The sequence below is a fragment of the Zootoca vivipara genome, chromosome 4 (assembly GCF_965207765.1).
Source record: "Zootoca vivipara chromosome 4, rZooViv2.hap1.1, whole genome shotgun sequence".
Taxonomy (NCBI): domain Eukaryota; kingdom Metazoa; phylum Chordata; class Lepidosauria; order Squamata; family Lacertidae; genus Zootoca; species Zootoca vivipara.
This window is the reverse complement of record NC_142587.1, coordinates 77,156,180-77,162,501: the sequence shown is the minus strand read 5'-3', so window position 1 is coordinate 77,162,501 and position 6,322 is coordinate 77,156,180.

Here is a 6,322-nt window from a genome sequence, read left to right as displayed (position 1 = left end):
AAACATCAGAACTTGAAAGGAAAGCCAACTTTTCCTCAAACCGATACTGAAATCGAGATGAAACTTCTGTTTGAAAAGGAATCTCTCGTGAAGAAGGCTCTCAAGAGAACTCTTCGTAATTCAAAAGCTTCTATATGTCAGATGATCCAACAAAAAAAAAATGTAATTATTTCACCAGGGGAAAGTAAAAGTTAGAAACATGAAAAGCCAGTGTTATGGCTTGAAGAGCAAAGGCCCTGCTAAGATAATTAGTATGCAGCAGGAATGAATATTTAATTCAAAGATGGTTGCATAGCTATTAATTTCTGCATTTGGGGGGTGTCTTACAAAATGTGTTGCAGAACTCAAAAGTATTCTAGCTTTTATGAAGTGTTTGCAGATCAGAAAAAACACATATCAGTTCATCTTCACTGACTGTACAGTATGGATGAAATTATAGCCATGTATATTCTATGAGGCAGGTCCATTCATGTTTGATGCCCCCCCCTCACTTGTTAAAGAAGGTTCAGTCCCTGGCATCTTCAGACGGGAATATAACAACCCAGAGAGTTGCTTCTGGCCAGTGCAAGTCAGGGATGGGGAATCTATGGCCTTCCAGCTGTTGCTGGGCTTTAGGTCCCATAATCCTGGACCATTAGCCATGTTGACTGGGACTGATGGGAGTTGAAGCTAAACAATATCTAGAGGCTATGTTGGCCACTCCTGCTTTAACCTGCACATCTTCTAATCTCATGTCCGACCTTCTAGTGCAGTGTTCAGTTCTCACAGTGGCCACAAACAGAAACTGAGTGCAACTAACAGCGCTCTCTCCACTAGAGGATTCTTAGCAACTGGCATTCAGAGGCACAGCATCTCCAAGAATAGGGGTAGAACACTGCTAGCACGGTTAGTCACCACTGATCCTCCATGAATTCCTCTAATCCCCCCATAAAGCCATGCACAGTCTTGTCAGCCACACATGCACTTCCCACTCAAAAATGTCTTTCTTTTGGTCCTCCAGCCTTAAATCCAGCCACTGCATCTGATGCTTCTGCTTCTGGTCTTGTCACTTGCTTCTTCTTCAGTTTGACCCCTCGGCCAAACATACAATCATGTTTACATCCTCCCAGCTATTTGTCATATCTCTTTGACCCTAGCCTTACTCCTTTACCTGAGGTTGTTTTTTTTTTTAAAGCAAGCAAGGGTGGGTGCTTTTCAGCTTCAAACAGTTAGAGAGCAGGTGATGTCTTTATTGGCCAGGATTCTGGAGCCTGATATATACAGTATAAAAAATATGAGTCTAATGCAATCAGTGTTGCTCCTTTTACCACCTCGTTTCACTGGGGTGACACCAGTCCGTTTGACGCTCAAGCTCATCTGTCAGTTTTGTGAGGGTCTAGGTTTCCTAGCAATTAGTGGGCTGGCCTCGAGTCTGCACACAGAAATTTGCTTGCAGCCATACACCCATCATGATGTGGGGAAAGGACAATCATTCTAAACCAGAGTGACAGCTGACAGAGTAGATACACCAAGCCATCAAGGAAGGCCAGATTTATGACACCAATCTTTGCTCAATGAGATCCCTAAAGAGAAGAGTTCTTCTTCTTCTTTTTAATGAAACACACTGAGGAGTGCATGCAGAGGATCCAGTAGTGTGCACAAATGGCTCCCTGGAAGTCGTAATTCTGCTGCTATCTATTTGTTCACTGTAAATTTTATTTTGTCCTTTTCTCTAATGCACAGCATTGCAACAAGCATGCAAAAAAGGTTTGTCTGAGATTGTGGCGCACTCCTGAGCAAGTGAAGGATTAACCTGGGTTTTCAAAATACAAACCCAGACACTCTGGCCTCTGCGCCACAATGTCTCTTTATTTTCATTCATATGCATAATAATAATAATAATAATAATAATAATAATAATAATAATAATAATTTATTTATACCCTGCCCATCTGGTTGGGTTTCCCTAGCCACTCTGGGCGGCTTCCAACCGAATATTAAAAACAGTACAGAATCAAACATTAAAAAATTCCCTAAACAGGGCTGCCTCAAGTTGTCTTCTAAAAGTAAAATAGTTGCTTATTGCCTTGAAATCTGCTGGGAGGGCGTTCCACAGGGCGGGTGCCACTACCGAGAAGGCCCTCTGCCTGGTTCCCTGTAACCTCACTTCTCGCAATGAGGGAACCGCCAGTTAGTACAACTGAGTGTACTAACCATATGTGTGCATCTCTCTCTCTCTCTCTCTCTCTCTCTCTCTCTCTCTCTCTCTCTCTCTCTCTTCTTCAGAGAAACATGTTTAATGGTTCACATGTTCTGATTAACTGAAATAAGTGTGATATACTAGAACAGAATGATAGGGGCTTAATATTTTTAGCTGACTGACCATCAGCCTTTAACTGATTGATTAAAATAAACTGTGTGTGTATATATGTATATATATTATTATATATATTATTAAAGATTTCTTGGTTTACAAAAGTATGTGCAATGGCTCTTTTTTCAAGTTACATATTCTACAGATCAGTTTCATTTGTTGAGACGTTAGTGTTACATTAGGAAGAAAAGGGGGAAAGAGGTGGAGGGGGACATAGTGAGTGGGGGTGAGGGTGGGGGTGGGGTAGCAATGCTTCTACTCTACTTAATTTATGTGTTGGGTTTTGTGTCAGTGTGGCTTGTGCAGGTTCTCTTTACTATTCACTTCTCTCGCCACTGAGAGCCTTTGTTGATCAAACATGAGCCTACTAAGGCAGCAATCCTAACTCCATTTACATGGGAGTAAGTCCCATTGAATTCAATAGGATGCACTTCAGAATAGACAAGTTTAGGATGATCCTGTAAAACAGCAAATTTATACACACTTGGGGTTAAATCCCATTGAGATTAATCGAAATTACTTCTGAGTAGACATGCAAAGGATTGCATTGTAAGGCTGCAACTCCTTTGGCTTGCGTGGGAGTAAGCACTATTGAACTCAGAAGGACTTCTGAATAAACATGGCATAGATCACAGTACAATCCTACACACATCTTAACTCAGAAGTACAGTATGTCTGAGTTAAATGAGGCTTAGTAACATGAAAAGGATGGTGGGGGTTGCAGCCTTAATCCTATGCTTCTCTTAATCTACTCAGTAAATTAATATACCACCAGGTACGCAGGTACAGGATTGCAGCATGCAATGATTAATTATATTTAGTTATATAAAAGATACTATATTCCAGGGCAGTTTACAAAAAAATTGATATTGATTGAAGCTTGCAGTAATTTATTCTTTTATTATTGCCTATATTTGCTTGCCACTTTACAACAAATAACTCAGAACTAGAGGAAGATGGGTGGGTGATAATAATAATGATAATAAAACTAGTTCATATTGATTTTTCACTTGTTTGCTGGTATTCAGATTGGGGCTAGATAAGGCATATGAGTTTTAAGTTCATGAAGTAAGTAGTAGTGCATTCCTCTTAGATATCCTTGAAATCTATTCACTGTGACCGTCTGATTTTTTTGTATACATGGTACACTCTGTATTTTTGAGACATATTTTATTTGTTCTGTGTATGTGGATATTACTGTGTGTACTTCTGAGCTCCACACCGTAATTGAAAATTGACAGCCATGGGGCTGGCACTGTCTCTGCCTTCTGTTAAACACACTGTTTGGGAGACTTCCCTGTGAAGTTCTTCTTTTTTCTCTTCCTAAGGATGCTTTTGTTTGGATGTAGATGGTGACAAATCATTGATGTACAGAGGAAAAATGAGGTAGCTGCCTTCCAGATGCCCTTTATTTGCCAGATGTCCTTCACTAAGTTTTAAGTAATTGTTCCTTATTGCACAGCAGAACAGCCTCAAGCACGTGCTACAGTTATTTATAAGATTGCCAGATCAAAGTCTGAAGGTTAACTTCCATTGCACTGGAAGTCAATTCCTACTAGGGATGGGTGAGTCTGTTAGTTTTTCATTTTTCCAATTTTAAATTCAATTCTCCACATTTCCACATCAGTTTATGTTCTTTTCTTTTTTTTAAGTCCTCATGAAAAAGCACCAGCATCTCCTAATATACACATTTTTGTGTGTGGTTTTGCCCAATGCCAATTTTTTACAAAGCAGTTTGCCCTACTATAATGCATTACTTTGTTGTTGTTGTTGTTTAGTCGTTTAGTCGTGTCCGACTCTTCGTGACCCCATGGACCATAGCACGCCAGGCACTCCTGTCTTGCACTGCCTCCCGCAGTTTGGTCAAACTCATGTTCGTAGCTTCGAGAACACTGTCCAACCATCTTGTCCTCTGACGTCCCTTATAATACATATAATGTATTATATTATATAATACATATAATGCCCTACTATAATGCTAAACCACTGAGCCTAGGGCTTGCTGATCAGAAGGTCGGTGGTTCGAATCCCTGTGACGGGGTGCGCTCCCATTGCTTGGTCCCAGCTCCTGCCAACCTAGCAGTTCGAAAGCACATCAAAATGCAAGTAGATAAATAGGAACCGCTATAGTGGGAAGGTAAATGGCGTTTCCATGTGCTGCTCTGGTTTGCCAGAAGCGGCTTTGTCATGCTGGCCACATGACCTGGAAGCTATATGCCGGCTCCCTCGGCCAATAATGCGAGATGAGCGCGCAACCCCAGAGTCGGTCACGACTGGACCTAATGGTCAGAGGTCCCTTTACCTTTACCTTTAATGCATTTTCAGAAATAGCCAGCCTGTCCTCTCCCCTGCCCCCACTTCAAGGAGAGGACAGAGACAGAAGAATTGGCAGGTTGCCAAGGTGATGGGGAGTCGTGATGTCACAGGAAAATCTGTCCTTTTTGAAATCAAAGGTTTGCTGGGAAGGAGTGGGGCAGAATAAATGGGCAGTTTTCACAATGGAGAGAAATGAACGCTGGGATCTTCCAAGAGTTTGTAATAGGACATTCATAAATGATCTGGAGCCAGCAGTGAGGTTGCTGCATTTGCAGATGACATGCTACACTATTTAGGAAGCTGAAATCCAAAACCAGCTGTTGGAAAAACAACAACCCCCGTTTAAAAAAAAATCCAAACTAGGCAATGAGAATGTGCAAAGAGATTCTGGGTGAATGCAAAATGAGAGACAGTACAGAGTGCAAATAAATCCCCTAACTTCATATGCATTTGCTGCCTGGTAGGAATGGGATTGGCTATGACTTGTCTAGTTTACAAAGAAAGATAACACTGCATGCCTAAGCATGTTTACTCAGAAGTCCCACCATGTATGTTCAGGATTGCAGCCGAAGGCTATGCACACTTATCTGGGATTATAACCCCATTGAACACAGCGGGGTTTACATCCAAACAAGCATAGTGTTAAGAGGGGACATGACAGAGACTTATACAATTATGCATGGTGTGGAAAAAAAATGGATAGTAAGATTTATTTATTTATTTTTACTTTGGCGCCTGGGTTAGGGCCAAACTGGATATCATAGACACGTTTAACTGGTGTGTGTGGTTCTTTTAAAAAGCACCCCCAAATAACTAGTACACAATCCTAAGGCCAGATCCTGTTGCTCTTTCTTTTCTTTTTTTTAATCATGCGTGCCAGTCATGTGATAAATGCTACATCTAGCTTATCCTTTAGATCGCTTTCAAAAATTGGATCAGACAAGTTTTAATTATTATTAATATATTTATTAATTTGATTTACTACCCACTCTTCACCCTAAGAACCTAGGGAAGGTTGCAACCATTTAAATTGCAGTATTAAAAACAGTTTAAAACAAATTACCATAGCTGACAAGTTTTCCCTTTTCTCACGAGGAAGCCTATTCAACATAAGGGAAAATCCCTTTAAAAAAGGGATAACTTGGCAGCTATGCATAGAATTGGAAGAGACCACAAGGGCCATCCAATCCAACCCCATGCCAAGCAGGAAACACCATCAAAGCATACTTGACATATGCCTGTCAAGCCTCTGCTTAAAGACCTCCAAAGAAGGAGACTCCACCACACCACAAATAGGGAGAGCCCTAAAAATAAACAGCTCAGGGGGCTCAGGTTAAAGGAGTGAAGGTGCCAGGGGCACTTCTGAGTGGAAGGGAGTTCCACATTTTAGGGGCTGCCGCAGGGAAAGCTCATTCCTCATCACCACCCCAAGCTTCTGAAGGCAGCGGAACTGCCCTGTGCTGCTCTTAACCCCTCAAGGGGTTTGCAGAGAAGGAGGCAGCCTTTCAGATATCTATCTGCAAGATTCAGCTGCAGTTTATTGGCCCACATCCACCCCATCACCACCTCTAAGCAACAGCCTAACACTTCAGGTTCACAGAGGACACTTCTGTCAGCAGATATTAACTTGATAGCTAAATGAAACCTCCAGGT